This window comes from Canis lupus, chromosome 21, assembly GCF_003254725.2.
Source record: "Canis lupus dingo isolate Sandy chromosome 21, ASM325472v2, whole genome shotgun sequence".
NCBI lineage: Eukaryota > Metazoa > Chordata > Mammalia > Carnivora > Canidae > Canis > Canis lupus.
The window spans coordinates 41,093,473-41,112,128 of NC_064263.1; the positions used below are offsets into that span (position 1 = coordinate 41,093,473).

An 18,656-nucleotide genomic window follows, 5' to 3' on the forward strand; every position below is an offset into this window, starting at 1 on the left:
TATTTTTCTTCAATTTTCTTAAAATTTAAGTTTACTGATATATAACTTACATACAGTAAAAGTCACCCTTTCGAGATGTATGGTTCTGTGTGTTTTGACAAACATGTACAGTTGTGTAACCACCAATCAAAATGTAGAACATTTCCATCACCTCAAAAAAAGTTCCCTTGTCTCAATCCTTCATCTATCTTCAAAAAAAGCAATGTAACATCTTTGAATCTGTCTCTGACCTGCCTTGCTCCCTCTATCTCTTGTAAGGACATTTGTAATTACTTTCTGTCGACCCAGATAATCCAGGATAATCTTCCCATCTCAAAATCCTTAATTTAATCACATCTGCAAAGTCCCATTTGCCAGGAAAGGGAAACATATAAATTCATAGGTTACAAAGATTAAGACATGGACACCTCATTACCAAAATTAGAAGCTTTGAGTGGTACCTAGATGGGAAATAGTCTTTCTCCTTTTGTTTGTACTATCTTCTAGATCTGTGAAAAATCTTTGACAAGGAGTCTTCTGATCCTAAGATGTGCCTTTTCAGATATTAAAAGTACTGGTTCCATGGATGGTAATGAAGAAAACTTCATTGCACTCCCTGGATCTTCAGCAGAACATATTTGAGAGGGGACACATCCTAACTTCCTGTTTCTCATTTGCTAAGCTGCCTTGGTGGTATCTTTGAATTGGTCCTCCTTGATCTTTGCCAGCTCCTCTTCGTCTTCCCTCCAGATACCCAAGGTCCTTCTAAGCAAGCATCTAGGCCCTCTTCACTCCATCTATATAACCTTTTCCTTGTCCATGTCATCCTCTCTCATGTTTTTAAATGCCCTTGGTATGCTGACTATTCCAAGGCCAAACATTCCTTCTGAACTCCAGACCTTTATATCCAATAGCTCATTTTATATTTCCACTTCCATAACACACTGGCATTTTAGCATATCCAAAAGAAGACGTTAGAAAGTAACAAGTGTTGGTGAGGACGTGGGGAGATTTGAACAGTTGCACACTGCTGGTGGGAGTATAAAATGATTCGGCCATTGTGAAAAGCAGTTTGGTGATTACTTAAAAAGCTAAACAAAGAATTAACATATGACCTGATAATTCCACATTTAGGTATACACCCAAAAGAATTGAAAACAGATTCTAAACAAATTCCTATACACAAATGTTCATAGCACCATTTAATCATCATAGCTGAAAGGTAGAAACAAAAGTCCAACCAAATGTCCACCGGTGGATAAATGGATAAACTGTGGTATATATATTAAAAAATATTCAGCCATAAAAAACTGTGAAATAGTAATCCATGCTAAACCTGAATGAACCTGGAAAACGTTATGTTACCTGAAAAAAAGTAAGGCACAAAAGGTCACATATTGTATGATTCCATTTATAGGAAATATCCAGAATAGGCAAATCCAGAGAAACAGAACACAGTGTGGTGGCTGCAAGGGCAAGAAGGGGAGACAAGAAGCAACTGTTTAATGGGTACAGGTTTTATTTTGGGATGATGGAAATGTTTTGGACTAGATAGAAGTAGTGGTTGTACAACATTGTCAATGTACCAAATGCACTGAATTGTTCAGTTTAAAGTGATTAATTTTATGTTATGTGAATTTCACCTCAATAAAAAAGATAAATGATCTCCCTGTCTGCCTCAAGTCTCCTTCCTTCCTGCATATGCTTCTTTTTCATCTCCTTCATCCCACAAATGAACAAATTTGGTCTCTTCTACCTCTACTATATACTTGAACTCATCCACTCCTCTCCATCTCCTCTGCCACTATGCCAGTCCAATCCACCACCACCTTGTCTCTGAAATACTGCAATTATATCCTCACTGGTTTTCCCTTTTCTTCCTCCATTCTCATTATTAAAATATGCCAAAAACTATTGTTGAGTCTACACAATAATTTTTGCCACACTTTACAAATGCAAACAACAATCATGTTACTATACTGACCATAACCATAAAATGGCTCCCCATTATTCATAGGATGAAGTTTATTTATTATTTTTTAAAAGACACATTTATTCAGTGTCATGACCAGATTATTACATTTAGCAATCAACAGCATGGGTACAAGAAAAATCTACATTAAAATATTTTGTTGGAATGCTTTATACTTTCCAGAACAGAAGCTAAATAGAAGCTAAAATAACCTGCTATTCAATTAGTCACAAATACAGTCCTTGAGTTTTATGCCCAAACACATTAGTATTGTCTGAAACATGTCTTCTTTGTAGCAGCTCATCTCTGTGCTTGGCTGAGTTCATAAATCTGTTGTAATCCATAGCTTCCCTGCCACTTTTCTGGCTCTCTTCTCCTGCTAAGCTTTGTTTCCTGGCAGTAATTAAAATCTCCTGCCACTGTCATAGCTACTGCTGCTGCTGGAACTGCCATAGCCACCTTGGTTTTGTGGTTTGGTTAAGTATTGGCCTCCACCACTATAGAGGCCAGTGATTCTGCCTCCAAAATTTCCTCCTTTCATGGGTCTACAATTTGAAGGCTGACTGTTTTAATTGCCAAAATCATTACAGTTTCTGCTACCTCCAAAGTTGCTTCCATCATTACCAAGTCTGTTATAGCCATCTCCACTGCCTCCATATCCACTACCACCTCACCTGCCACCAAAGCCACCTCACCCACCGAAGTTTCCTCTATCAAAGTTGTCATTCCCACCAAAACCATCTCCATGACCACCACCAAAGTTTCCAGAACTACTTTGACCTCTTTGACTGGATGAAGGACTAGCCACCTCTTGCTTAGGTAGGGCTCTCCTTACTTCACAGTTGTGGCCATTCACAGTATGGTAGTTTTGAATGACAGTCTTGTCTATAGAGCTATGGTCATCAAATGTTACAAAAGTAAAGCCTCTCTTTCTGTCTCTGCCTTGGTCAGTCACGATCTCCATCACTTCAATTTTTCCCATATTGTTCAAAATAATCCCTTAGATGATGTTCTTCGGTGTCTTCTGTAATGCCACCAACAAAAATCTTTTTCACGGTTAAGTGGCCAACAGGTCTATGAGAATCTTAAGACAGCCCTCTTTGGTTCCACAACTCTTCCATCCACCTTGCGTGGCCTTGCCTTCAAGGCTGCTTCCACCTCCTCCACAGTGGCATAGGTGACAAACCCAAAGCCTCTGGAGCACTTGGTGTTTGGATCTCTCATATTCACACAGTCTGCAAGCGTTCCCCCATTGCTCAGAATGGCCCCTCAGACTCTCCTTGGTTGTTTCAAACCTCAAACCTCTGATGGAGAACTTCTGCAGCTTTTCAGGCTCTTTGGGAGATTCTGACATAGACATGACAGTGGTAGGAGAGGAGACTTTAACAGGACTTACTAGCGGCATCCACGGGCCAAAAGCCATAGGAAGAACCTTAAAGTCTTTTTCATCATCTCCAAAGGCCTCCAATCTGGCCCTCAGGCACCTCTCTGGCTTATTACCCTATCACTCTCCCTTCCTCCACTGCATTCCATCCACTGCCTTTTCACTCTGCAAAGCCCCTTCCCATTTCAGGTCCTCATATGCTTACCCTGAAGATCTCCACGCTCATACCCCCAGCCTTGTCTCTTCACCTGATTAACTTCTCCCACCCTTTACTCAGGTTTCCACTTAAGGGTCAATTCTTTCCCTGAAGTAAACTATCCCCCAGTCTAAATTAGGCTCCCCATTTGCCCCTTTCTCACACCCTGCCCTTTTACTCTAGAGCACTTATAACAACAGTTATTACTGTTTGTGTGACTTCATTTACTTCTATCTCCCACAAGGAAAAATTTTTGTTTTTGTTGGTTTTATTGTTAAATCTCTGTTGGCTATGCCAGTGCCTGGCATGTAGTAGTCTCTCAGTGCATTTGTTCAATTCATGGCAACTGAATGATAGAACCTATGTTCAAATACATGTGCATATATGCAGTCTAGCATTTTCGTAGAACATATTCCATTTGTGCAATACTACCAGACTGCCTTCCAAAAAATTATACCAACTTACATCCTTACTTCCAAGAATATAAAACATCCTCATCCCACCAACAGTGAATGGATGGTATTAATCTTAATTTTGACAATCTGAGTAGCAAAGACAAGTATCTAATTTTTAATTAGTATTTTTCTACTTATTAGTGAGCTGAGCATCTTTTCAGACATTTGCTCACTTGTGAATTTCCTATCACTGCTCATTCTTTCATGGGCTATTTTTTCTTATTGATAAGTGGGAGCTCTCTAAATATCATGGATAGTAACTATTATATGCATCGCCATCACCTAAGCCTTTCATTTGCCTTTAACTTCATTTCAGATGTCTTATACATTACAACTGTTTTAATAAAGTCAAATCAACCTTTTATGCTGGAGGGTCCCCCAGTTACCCCGTTTGCCCTCCTCCCAGTTCTATGGTGGACAGGGAGAGATCAGTTGTGGGTGTGGGGCACAAGAAGAGTAGAAGCAGGGAGACTGGCTGAAAGGCTACTAAAGGGGCCCAGCTGAGATATGATGCTGGATATGGGTGTAGTGCAGATGAAAAGAATGAAGAACCTACAACCTGAGGATGTTCTTCCGAGGTCAAGTCAATAGGATCAGCTGATGGTAGGAGTAGGAGGATTGGTAATGGAAACTGAGTTTCAAGGATGGTTTGTAGGCTCTTTACTTGGCAATTGGGTAGATTGTGGTTGCACTTACTGAGATGCAGATGGGTGGCAGGGGAGCAGGTTTGGTAAGGTGGAGAAAATTAAGTCTTGATTTCAACTTGCTAGGTTTGATATGCCTCCTAGCAATCTGAACAAAAATGTCAAGTAGGCATTAAGCAATGGGAATCCAAAGTTCAGAAAGAGATCATGAGCAGAGATATAAATTTGGAAGTCACTGGTATAATGATCATACATAAAGATAGTACATAAAATCACAGGGCCAGGAGAAATTTCCTACAGAGAAAATGTATCAAGAGACAAGAAAGAGGCTCAGTACTGGGCCCTGGGGCATGCCAACATTCATAGGCTAGGAAACAGAGGAAAAGGAGGCTGAAGGGCTGGACAACAGGAAGGGATAAAACTCAGGTGAACATGGTATCTAGAAGCCAAGAGGAGAAAGTGTTTTAAGTGTTTCAAGTTGAGGGCAGAAATATAACATGGATTCAGCAACAGGGAAGTCATTGGGACCCTGATAAGAGCAATTTAATCATCAGTGATGTGGGACAGAGGGAATCCAGTTTACATGAGCAGAGGTAAGATCCCACCAGAATAGGAAATACTAAAGAAAGAATGATCCAGTAAGGGAGAGGAAATGGATTGATTTAGAAAGTGGGAGAACAACTGTAGGAGCAAAGTCCATCCTACTGATCTCATTAGTTCTAACAGGTCAGTCAGGTGAGTCTCTTGACTTCACAGGTACACAATCATATCATTTGAAAAGGCAACTGAAAAAAAATAATAGTGCCTTTCAAATAAGTGATCATCATAAAAGCATGGTGGTTTGTTTTGGGGGAAAGCAGGAGTTACAACTGAGAGGGGGCATATGGATGGGCTTCTAGTTGATTAGCAAAGTTCTATTTCTTGAGTTAGGTGAAGGATATAGGAGTATTGCTTTTTAATAATTCAATAAGATGCACATTAATTTCATGCAGTTTCTGTTTCTGAGTTTTATTTGACAAGAAAATGATTAATGAAAAACAACAAGTTGCATAAAATAATAGCATTTTTTTATCCTTTCTTTTCTTTTTAATATTTATACTTTATATCTGTTTTTCATCCTACTGTGTCAGGTAGGGCTATGAAAACAATGTTTAGTGATAGTATCCTGTTTTGTTCCAGACTTTATTGGCAATGTTTCTAATGTCTTAATTAAGAATCATATTTGCTATAGGTATGTTAAGTTTTATTTCAGACTGTACAGAGGTTTTTCTCAGAAATACACATTAAATTTTATCAAATGAATTATTGGCATTTACTGAAATGATCACATAGCTCTTTTTTTAAATCTATTAATCTATTAAAAGATTTCCTAACATTAAATATTTGTAAGATGAGTGTTTATATTTGTAAGATAAACTCGCTTTGGTCATGCTGGTTTTTTTTTAATGTGTATAATTATTATATATCTTTTAATACAGTGCTAAATTTTATTTGCTGGCATTTTGTCTAGAGTTTTTACATCCACACTAATAGAAAAATTGGCCTGTAGCTTTCTTTTCTTTGACTGTTCTAATCCAGTTTGCTTAACAGGGTTTTGTTAACTCTGTAGAATAATTCAGAAATTTCCCACCATTTTCTGTTGTCTTGAGATAGAAACAAGAGTAGTTCTTTTGCTACTTTTCCAATGTGAATATTATTAGCCTTTAAGGCTTTCTGCTTCTTTCTGAGGTAATTTTAGTATTGAACATTTTCCTAGAAAATTATCCATTATTTAAAGGTTTCCACATGGTTCCATTCTTCTAGTTTCTACCTTAATTTTTTCCCCCTTTATTACACTAGAGCACCAGAGTCAGAGAATGTGCCTATCTGGTTTCTACTTAGGGAAATTAATGAGAATGTTCTTTGTAGCTCGTTGCAGTGCATATTCCATTAAATTTGAAGAGAATATGAATTCTTCATTTGGGGATATGTAATAATCAGGGTAGAGCATCATGCTGACACAATAAAGGGTTCTTTCTCTCTTACTCTAAGTCCAATACCCACTGGGAGCCGCTGCAGGGCAGCTCCCCTCCATGTGCTTCTCTAGGTGGACAGTTACTCAGGGATTCAGGTGACTTTCATCTTGTGCCTCCATCATCTCAACCTATGGCAGTCACCAGAGAGGAAATAGAGTGGTGAGGTGGCACGTTAGCTCTTAAATGCTTCTTTCATTGGCTAAGGCGAATCACAATGCCCCTCCTTACTGCAAGACAGCTGCCAAGTCTAGTCTTCCTATAAGCCTAGGAAGAAGATGAGAACCAAATATTAAGAGACCAAGTATTTTTTACTGTAAGGTGCAAAGAATCTATAAAGGTGAGCATTTAGAGCATAGGAGTTAAGCCATGGGCTGTGAGGCCAAATGCTTCTGCCATTTACTTAGCTGGGTGACCTGGGGCAAGTTACTTAACTCGTTCATGCCTTGGTTTCTCTTTCTGTAAAGTGAAAATATAATGGCACATCTGCTTCAAAGGACTGGAATCCTCATAACAAGCCTTTGAGAGAGACATGCTATTATATTCGTTGTGTCACTTAGAAGATAACCTAAGTGTCTCTTTAAATTCTTTTGCTTTGAATTCTACTCTTAGTTTTCTATTCCTGCCTTCTATTTTATCACTTACCTAGTTTTCCTTTGTCATTTTCTTTGTGTGTTGTCCCCTTTGCCTCCTTTAAACAACATAAAATTGATTTTGTCTCAACAGAAAAATCTTTACCTTTTAACAATGAGATTTAACAGATTTGAATAATGGGTACATTTAGTCTTAACATGAATTATTTCTTTTCCTTTTGCAACTGGATTTTTGCTATATTGACCAAATTTTCTTTGCACCTTTCCCTTTTGTAATCTAGTGGTTTAGAAATTCCACATTTTTTCCTTTTTCAGTAGTAATTTCCTTGAATGCTTAATAAACAATGCATATGATCCTGTCAATACCAAGATTAATCATTATCTATAACCTCTCTCCTTAACAAGACAAGGAATTTAGAATGTTCTTGTTTCTTTTCTCCCCTGCCCACTCTATCTCAAACTTCCTTACATAACACCTCGCTCATTCATTCAACAAATCTCTATTGAGCCTCAAATATATTGAAATCACCTGGAATTTTATTTGCAAATTGTTTTTAGCACATTAACGTTTAATGATTGCATCAAATGCCACATTACCATCGATTATTTGATCTCAACTAACAATTTTCCTGGTTTATTAGTTCATTGCTTGTAGAGAATAGTATTCTTTCTGATGTTGTGGATCCATTTCCTCTTCCTCTGTTAACAGAACCTATTTCCTCTTAGGACTCCCTCTGGACTCTCACTCTCAGTCCACTTGCTTTGCTTGTACTTGATTCTATCTCTGCTCGCCCATTCTTAGAATAGTCACATGACTCTACACTGGTCTGTCAGAGAATTGCTAGCGTTTAGCCAGATTAAGGGAGGCGGGCAGTCAATGGTGGTCACATGATTTAATTTTTTAAGATTTTATTTATTTATTCATGAGAAACAGAGAGAGAGAGAGAGAGAGGCAGAGACACAGGCAGAGACACAGGCAGAGGGAGAAGCAGGCTCCATGCAGGGAACCCGATGTGGAACTGGATCCTGGGACTCCGGATTTCACCCTGGGCGGAAGGCAGGCACCAAACCACTGAGCCACCCAGGGATCCCCCGCATGATTTAATTTGGACCAATGAGAACCAGGCCCAAGAACTTGTTCACAATTTAGAAGAGAGATTCTTTTATCTTTAACCTTGAAGGATGACAACTAGTGAAAGTCATCCAGTGGCAAAGACTTATTGAGAGTGATACCAACATGGAGAAGAGCGCTACTGAAAAATAAAGAAAAAGCAGGACCTAATGATATTGTTTGAATATCTGGAACCAGCCACACCTGAAGCAATGATTCCCTTTTTATGAAATGAAAGGGTTCTGACCCATAAGTTAGTTTCTTCTATCCTGTGAATTAATTTTTTATTTTCTTGAAGTAAATCCTTGAAAAATTTTTTTCCAAAAGATTGCATGAATATTTATACCTTCAGAATACTCGTATGACCAAAAGTGTTCCAGTTCTGGAAACTTGCTATCTTTGTCCCTTCGTGTGTCTCCTTGGGAAAATAACAAAGCTTATATAGCATTTTGTATGATGGCAGTTCAATGTTCATGTAATATAGGAAAAGCATTTTTAGGTAAGAAAATAGGTTGTATAGTCATATTTCAATTCAGATTTCAACTCATCCATTTACTGCATGATCAAATTTTGTAACCTCTCTGAACCTTTCTTCATCCAGAAAACAGAGACATTATTTCCCTCATGAGACTGTTGTAGTCAGATTATGTAAGTAGCAAGAATGGCAAGAGTGTACTGTGCTAGCCTTAAAAATCTTTGGTCAACTGGATAAATTTCTCTCTGTAAACAGTAGGTTTTAAGGCAAAAAAAGGCTGTGATCAATCTAAGGTTTGGGCAAATTAGTTGGCAAATGAAGAATGAACTCTGGTAGAGAGGCAAAATGCTGTCAAGCTGGGCCATCTTAATAATCCTGGAGAAAAGTAATGACACCTAAAGGAAAGGTTCCCAGGAAAGCAGATGTCCAGGATGATCGTGGGTTACACAGAATAATGCATAAGACAGGGAGTAGAGAATATATAAAATGTGCCAACCAGATTTTATTGGAGATCTGGGTAGGGAAATTTTAAAGGATGGTCCTAAATTTTAAATTAAGCATCTTAATGGACAGAAATCTATTAATTAAGGGGTGAAAATAAGAACAAAAGATTTTTAAGAGGAAGATTAACTCAGCATGAACATGCTGATTGTGATTCTGAGTTGTATGAGGATCATTCTGGGGAGGTGTTTGGCAAGCAGTTGAGATTAGCCTGTGGCATCGTTTTATTTTCATCCCATAAATATCTTCACCCCTACAACTATGCTATATGCATGGAAGTTCAGGAGAGGTTAAAGTTAAAATGTGTAATTTTAATATTGTGCTAATGTACAGTTTTGTTTTAAAGTGATGTTTCTGGACATAACAGTTAACCTACTTGTGGGCAACTCCTGTTTTCCTCCATCCTACTTTAAGTTAGTGCACACCACAATTGATGTAAAATGCTTAACCCTACATATATTTATAACCTACATATATTTATAACCCTACATATATTAATAACCCTACATATATTTAATTTTTATTCTTATGAAAAATAAAAAATTGTAACTTAGCCAGGTGCTTTTGTTTCATATATGATTATGTATGTAAATTCCCTAGATTTGGTCCTAGCATAGAAGCACTCACTAATTGCCAAGTTTCCTTACTTTTCCCTTTCCTGTGGCTCTCCAATACAGAAGAATATCACCACAGACAAGAAAATTTATTTTAATATGTTTTAACCCCAAATCGTTATATGAATGCCTCATCAAAGTTTGCAAAGTCACACTAGCATTCACGATCTGCACAATTATCTTTTAAAAGTTGCAATTCCAAGATGTTACACTTCTAAGATGGCAAAGGACATGTTGACTTTTTAGTGTTGAGTTGTTGAGGAATATATTAAATGTGGGTGTATACTGTATAAAATGTATGGAGAACTTTTCTTTTTTATGCAGTAAGACTAAAGTACAAACAGTATGCACCCCTCAGAGAAAATCATTCTCTGCAAAGTTGTTCTGAGGCTCATCTATAAGGATTTTAATACCATGCTTTAAACAAATTGAAGATCTAAAATGCATAATTTCTTTTTCTTTTTTAAGATTTTATTTATTTAAGAGAGAGAGAGAGAGAGAGAAAGAGAAGCAGACTCACCACTGAGCAGGGAGCCTGAAGCAGTACTCGATCCCAGGACACTGGGATCATGTCCTGAGCTGAAGGCAGATGCTTAATTGACTAAGCCACCCTAGTGCCATAAAATGCATACTTTCTAATTGTCTTGTGACTGGAGACAGGTAAAAGGAAGAACTATTTTGGATATCACAATGTGGCTTATGTGTATGATTAAAAAATCCTTTCAGAGTAAAAAAGAATGTTTTTTCGGGTAAAAAAAAAAAAAAAAAAGTAGGCCCAAAGTAAAAGTTGTGCTTTTTATTCTTCAGTGTATGTGTGTGTGTGCATGTGACAAACTTTTTTTTCCCTAAAAAATTCTTAAATTTATATAATGCTTCCCATTTCACAAAGTACTTTTATTGATATTGTTTACTTTGGTCCTTAAAGTAATTGAGACTCAGAACAGTTCAGTGACAAATAAAATAAGATGAAATCAGAGAGGGAGGGATCCCTGGGTGGTGCAGCGGTTTGGCGCCTGCCTTTGGCCCAGGGCGCGATCCTGGAGACCCGGGATCGAATCCCACATCGGGCTCCCGGTGCATGGAGCCTGCTTCTCCCTCTGCCTGTGTCTCTGCCTCTCTCTCTCTCTGTGACTATCATGAATAAATAAATAAAATCTTTAAAAAAAAAAAAAAAAAGAAATCAGAGAGGGAGACAACCATAAAAGACTCTTAACCATAGGAAACTGAGGGTTGCTGGAGGGGATGTGGGTGGGGAATGGGGTAACTGGGTGATAGGCATTAAGGAAGACACGTGATGTAATGAGCACTGGGAGTTATGTAAGAGTGAATCACTGGCCTCTATCTCTGGAACCAATAATACATTATATGTTAATTGCATTTAAATAAATTTTTTATAAGTGGGGAAAATTTTTAAAAATAAAATAAAATCCACGCTCTTTAATCTGTCAATAAAATTTCCATAAATTTGTTCTAAAAAAAAAAAAGTTCAGTGACTTGTCCAAAGTTATACAGCTTGTAAATAGCATAAAAAGAACCTGAAACTAGCTGGTCTGTCTCCTCTGGGCTGTTTTACTCACCACGCTACCACTTCTAAGATGAAACTTGGTTGAACTCCCATATGTGTTTAGTTTAGATTTTGTCATTTAATTAAAGGGGATCTCTGAAACAAACTTCAACCATCCTCCAGAAACCAAAATCACAGGGCAGGGGAGGAGGGGATGCTTCCTGAGATTACTCTTGTCCATGGATTATAATTATTTGTTTCCTTGTTTCTCTCCTTTACCATAAACTCCTCAAGAGCAAGGACTGTGCTCGTCCCTAGAGCCGGGTATCCAACACAGGAGCCTGTTACAGAGAAGGTACTCAATAAGTAATTATTCAATATATGTTTGTGGAGAAATAATGAATGAATACAAATGTGAGAGAAATGAAAAATGTGATGATAAAACAAAATGCTCACTGTAATCCTTAATCAGAAAGGTCAAAGCCCCATGTATGTATCTGAGTCTGAATCGGAGACTGTTTCTACAAGACCTCAGATGTTACAGACCATATGGGACTCCACCCATGTTCAAATGCAAAGTAATCTAATGAGGCAAAGGGATGAAGGAGACAGATCAGGCCAGGACATAATCTCTTTTGAGTCCTCAAGATCCAAATCTACTAAATCTTCCTCCAAAAAGCACAGTAATCTTCACAACATGACACCTTCAGAGAGCACTCATCTCTGATAACACCCGAATGGCTTTACGGGAAGAGCTGTGTCCAACTCAAAGCTGTTTACCACAGCTTTATGCAAGTTTCATTCCAAATCTACTTCAATTTTCAATTACGCTTTTAAAAATTACAATTGGAAACACTACTTTTTGTTTGAATAAGTTTGTCTCATCATATTACTCCAAGAAATGTTGGCCTGTGGTCATTTCAAACACACTGAGCAAAACAGCCCAATCAGTACTGGTCATGACAAAGCCTTCTATTTGCTATGTATTATAGCTTACCTAAAGTCACATCGAGTGACGGAGGGGGACCAGAGTCCAAGGTCTCACTTAGCCCAGGTAATTTTCACTTCAATGTACCACAAAATTTCAAGCAATGGACTACAGAGCCCAAAGGATTTTTTTAGTTTCTTCACGTTTTTAGCCTTCTTTGACTTTGGGTTCTAAGTCACAAGAAGCCTCCCTTGTCTGTTATTAAGAGATAATTATGAAGGACCAAATGCTATCTAGAAGAGTCAGGGCATTCTAAGTCCAGAAGGTAGGACTTTCATAAAAGACATGGTAAATGCAGCATTCCTGCTCACATTAATAAAGCAAACTGCGAGAAAACACCATTAACTATGGAAATACAGAGCATTCCAAATAATTAGGCAGTGCTCATTGTTCAGATGTTCAAGGAGGAAGGAGACTATCTTACAGCATTTGAAAACAACTGTGCATAGAGAAATGGGCCCTGCTGTCCAGGCACACTTGGTTCCCCCAATGTCTGCTATCTTGATGTTTGCTTTGTACTGTTCAAAGAGGAATTATCACCCCTCTCATTCAGTGCAACTAGTCATTTCTCCTACAAGTCAAACAGCATTTGTTGGGGCCAAAGGAAGCAAAGCCAGTCACATTGGTCTAATTAATGGTCTCTGAAGCTTTTACAAAAGGGTATCCCTGAGTCTACACCAGGGAAAATGAGAAAACTTGATTAACCTCTTCCTCCTTTGTATTTCTAACTGAGCTCATGGTAGTGTGGCCAAGTTTTTACAATAATCAGGAAGATTCTCAAATAATCTACATGTGACCATCTGGAAGAATCAAGAAAAAAAAAACCATATGGAGAAAAAAGGAATGCTACTCCTGGGTTTAGTTGGAGGCACCTTTTCTTAGGTGTCAGATAACAGAAGACTTTATAGGTTCCACATTGTGACAGAAATTAATTTTAAAAAGCCCCAGTCTTTCCTTACAAAGAGAAGCAGCCATGCCTTTAATCTGCCTCTAGTCATCACTGAGGACTCTGGCTTATGTATTATGTAAATTTTTCCTTGGAAGGTAACAAAACCACTGAGACTCAGATGTGTAAACAACATGGATATGACTTGCTAAGTAGGCATTGATACACCTAAGGGGCCCAAAAAAGGAAGCCTCAAAGAACCCAGGAGTAGACTGTACGTTGTAGATGATATGAGTAAATCAGCTCACACGGCCACTTAGCAAGTTCACAGACACTTCAAAACGCTCCTGAACAGCGAGCTGCTTCATTCTTTCCTCTTCAGGCTGTGTGCATGCTCATCCCATTGAGAGTCAGGGACACACACTCCTGGATGTTCACCTGGCCCAAGGCAAAGAAGCAGAAATTCCACATGTGACCATTTTGTTTGCCAACTGGCCCACATATACAGCAGAAATGGTTATTGTTTGTCTCTGTAATAAAATCACTGAGTACATTTTGTAGAGCTTTAAATCAGCCTCATAAGCATCACCAGGCAACTCCCCGTAGGAAAGACAGGGAGATGGTGAGGTACAGAACTCCGGACACACAGAAAAGAACCAGTGTGTCTCTTGCAAAGCACTGGTGCTAGAAATGCTATAAACCTCATGCTAACCATGAAATCCAATCATAATACAAAACCCCAAAACCCAAAACCCTGACACTGGTAGCAACCAATTCTACTCCAAACTAGAGTTCCTTCAAAAGTACTGCAAATATCCACTGCCAAGGTCATGGACCAAAACACAAGAGGGACAAACCCACAAAAAGTAACATGTGTTACTTATAATAGTTTAGCTTTTATGTGGTGATAGCCATAGGAGCACTGTTAATCTGCATCCTTCTGCCAAGTCATACCTCTGAAAAGCTCATGATGGCTAAGTAACCTGCTGACTAGACTAAGACTTCCTCAAGGATACAGAAGGTCGGATCCAGGTTTTGTGCCACCTGAAGCTTATTCCATTTGGGAGACCTGTTCAAGAAAAAGAATACCAAATTTCACAGCTGAAATTGTCAGGCACCTCCTAGGGGCTATGGAAGGGACTTGAGCAAGTTAGAGGGCCTTCACGTACTTCTCAAACTTTGTTGTACATTAGAACCACTTGGGGAGGTTTAAAAATCCTGATGCCCAGTTTGCACCCCGTACCAATTAAATTAGAACGTATCAGGAGGGCAGGTATCAACATTTTTTAAAGACCCTTAGGTGATTCCTATGGGCATTAAACTTTGGGAACCACTGTTTAAAGGTTAAGCTTTATTAGTTTCAGGTAATTCTGTCTCTGGATAGAAATAGTTTTCATTCACTTAGGCAACTAACATTTGTGGAACAACTGCCATGTTCCAAGCCCTGGATTCCCAGCCCTTGGCACTGTGTCTGACATATATCTGGGAATCAGTTGATGCTATTTGAATATAGGAATGAAATGAGTTAGGCAGTCTCTCCTGTTTTACATTGGAGACTGGTTGTAAACTAGATTTGGAATTCTCCAATTTCTTTTTTCCTTTAGATGTGCCAGCTTATAAAGGATATTCTGAGTTTACTCCAAGAAAAAGATGCTTCATGACATATATATTAGGTGGTCCCTGAGGATTCTAAATACAAAGTCAGTCAGCAAACCTCCAGCCTCCTAAAATGTAATGAAAAAATAGTTTTCATGGAAATAAATCTACATAGAGGAATATAGAATGTTGTCAGAAACAGATGTAGAAATACCAAAAGAAGTCTGTAAAGATTCTCATTTATCTGTTAAAACTTTGGTAACTACCATCCCCTTTGACTCTTTTCCCCACATAATAGGGTCTCAAGGTTCAACTCATACTGTTATCCAGATGTGAAAAAGTACAGCTTCATTTTGTTCATAACAAGTCTTATATTTCTCTGGAGCCTCCATCTGTTAGTAGTAGGGAAATTAATAAGCCAAAGAACCAATTCAGTTTAAATTTACTCTGGTTCAACAATTGAAATTGATAGGACCTTCAAGAATTGTCCAGTCTTTAAAAAAAAAATTAGTGTCTTAAAGAGCTTCTTCCTAAGATGGTATCCAGAGGAGTTTAACTATGAGACTTCATGGTAGATGTGAAAAGGATTGTGTTCTTTCCAATTCTGACCTCAGCTTCTAGAGTGCTGGCTACTTCACCATGGTTTGAGACTGTGTCCTACAGCTAATATAAACTCAAGATTTTCTCTTCTGGGTTGGGTCAGGCTCCACAATGGTCCCTAGGTGATGGGGCTTCATTTTAGCTCCCAACTGTACCAAACCCTGGAGTCTCTTATATACACATCATTGCTCTAGCCTCCTGGACCAGCCCCCAACCCCTTACCTCTCCTCTCCAGCCTCTGCTTGACATCATCACGCCTTGGTATGGCAGGCCTGTTCGTATGTCTGCTAGCTCTCAATTCAGCACTGACACTGCATTAGGGAATTCAGGCAGCATGGAAAAGCTAAAACTCAGAGCTTCTCTCTGCAGGTGGGATATGGCCAACTCTTAGGCTGGAATGGGAGCAGCCTAAGAGGGGATATACCTGTAAGGTCCCAAAGAGGAATGAGGGCAAACATTTATCTTCTGTCCTTAATTGTCATTGAAGGTGGCCAGTGCTGGAAGGGTGCTTGCTGTCGGGTCTGCATATAAACTGCCGGGAGACATCCACCCAGAAAAGGACCAATCTACCTTTTGTATTTATATAAGAATTAAAAGTCCTAAATCTCCACAGATAACTTGCAGGAATGAAAGTGTAACAGCACCCCAATCCATCTTAAGGGCTAACTTGCTTCAAGCTTATGCACTCCTTGCATGCTAACATGTCTCTTGATCTGTAGCAGAACTGACCTACTTTCCTTGAGATGTGCAGATCACTGGCCTTGAGGAGTAAAGGACCAAACTTTCCCAGAAGATAAAGCCTGACTACATTCAAAAACAGCTGCTGCTGCTGCTGCCAGTAAGTCTGCTCAGGGTCACACTGACATACAAGTAACCACCTGGGCACCTGCTTCTCCTGCACATAGCCCCTTTTCCCACTTCCCATGCCTTCCCCTTTAAAACCCTCTGCCGTCCTCTGGATGGGGAAGATGAGCTTTGAGACCTTCGTCCACCACCTTCCCAAGTTGCTGGCTTCCTGGATAAAGCAATCTTTCCTTTCCCACCATCACTTGTCTCTTGAGTAATGATTTTTGAGTGGCTGAACTTGAATTTGTAACTGGCTCTCTGTCTGGTAACAAGAGTTCATCACTTCAAGGGAAGTGACATGGTCCTTGACTTTCAGAGACTAATGGAATGAACACCTATTAATTAGCTCCTATTTTGAATTGTCACCTTCTTAGTCCCACAAACCAATCAGTGCTTAACACATGTCAAGTTCAACAAATCACAACATACTGTGGCGTGAATGAGTGAGACGTGTTCATGTACAATTCAGTCTCTATTTCACTGGTTCGATAAACTTCAAAAAACACTTAGTGATCACCTGTTGGAAGTTCATCTCTGATTGAAGATATGACAAGAGATCAATGGTTTATTAATATCCCAACTCTCCCATGGGCAACCAAATCCTCTGCCCACTGAAATCCTCTGAGGCTCAAGAGCAACATTACAGAAATCAGCACTAGCATACAAGTGAGAGAACTGGTCAGAGTGATGGTGGGGGCAAGAAAGAATTGAGCTTAGGAATTTCAGAGCCAGGAAAGAATAGATTTTAACCAAAGAAAATATTTCCCAAACTCCAGGATGTGACAAGTAAGTTCGTAGCACCTTCTCTGTAAATAGAAGCAGACCATTTTGTCTGATGACAATCACATGAGCTACAAAATCCCTTTTCTGCTTCTTCAGCACTTACTTCCAGCAGCAGGTGCTCACAGCTTCATAGGATGACTTTCCAAGTATATACTGGGTCCACTACCAAATATTTTTCTTCCGTTTGGAATTGTATACGCACAGCTGTGCCCTAATTTTCATGCCCGCTGTCCAGCTGCTTTCTCCTGGATTTTTACCTCCAGAACTGCAAAAGAGAATAAACATCTTGGCTTCCACAGGCAACAGACTTTTGAATCTCTTTCTCATCCTTTCTCCAGATGAGAGGCTTTGGAGGGGAGGCAAGAGGTACATTTTTTTCCTTTTCAATTAATTTCCATTTCTTTCAAGTCTGAGGAAACTGGGCACAGAGCAACCAGGATGATATGATTATGGAAACTATTAATCTCTCCATCAAAGGAGAGCCAAATCACGGTTACGGAGCAATTGGCACGTTCCTCCAAAGGGCTTCTGCAGCATGATCCTCCTGGTTTCCTTTGGGGCCACAAGAGTTCAGGATACAACTTCCTAAAACATAAAGTAATCCTTGAGGGCTTCACAAATTGTTGTGAAAAATTGTGTTTTCATGCAAGTGCTCTAAAGAGACAGCAGACCCACTTTATAACATGTCCAAACAGGGATCCCTGGGTGGCGCAGCAGTTTGGTGCCTGCCTTTGGCCCAGGGCGCGATCCTGGAGACCCGGGATCAAATCCCACGTCGGGCTCCCGGTGCATGGAGCCTGCTTCTCCCTCTGCCTGTGTCTCTGCCTCTCTCTCTCTCTCTCTCTCTCTCTCTCTGTGTGTGTGTGTGACTATCATAAATAATAAATAAAAAAACATGTCCAAACAGAATAAAAGAAAAATAAAATCTTCTATGATTTTCAGATTACTCAAGTTCATCTGAAAATGTGAAATCTGGATCTTTGAAAACCATTCAGATACCACTTGCTGTGGGAAACAAGCAAAGGGTGCATCTGGAGAAACAAGTCTCTAAATCACTTTAAATATGGACTACTAAAATCTTAAAAACTGAAGTCACTTCTAGAACTGATTAGGACAAACAGGGCATTACCTGGTTCGTCCAAACCTAAAACAAACATTAAAAAATTTTAGAGAATTCAAATTAGGGACTTTGTTCCAGGGTCTACAACATCAGATTTTTTTTCCCCCTGTGGTGACACAGTACAGACTTCTCTAGGGGCAGTTAAAGGATTTGTTTCTTCCAGAAGAACTTGCTGATTGGCCAAGAAAATGCTTGCTCCTGGGTACAAGAAGGAAAAGTCCAATACCAGTCACACTTTGAAGAAAGCACATTCATGGATTTACAAATGCCATCACCCTTCCAAATACAGTCTGAAAAGAAGGGTGAATTTACAGAGATGCCAAATTCCTCAAATGGTATGGGGTCAACAGAGACCACTCCAAATAAAACTGTATGATCCTGCTGTGTTGACTCAGTG

General features: G+C 39.2%; 1 long non-coding RNA gene across 2 annotated transcripts; it reads left to right on the forward strand.

Annotated features, from left to right (window-relative positions):
* The first annotated feature begins 6,666 nt into the window (after positions 1-6,666).
* Positions 6,667-18,656, forward strand: LOC112667712 (uncharacterized). 2 transcript variants are annotated; one of them, XR_003141266.3, is made up of 4 exons: positions 6,667-6,982; positions 11,735-11,795; positions 16,230-16,348; positions 18,082-18,656. It is a non-coding gene; the product is annotated as an uncharacterized LOC112667712 (long non-coding RNA). The 2 variants fall into 2 exon arrangements; XR_003141265.3 differs by lacking the exon at positions 18,082-18,656 and having other exon boundaries at positions 16,230-17,989.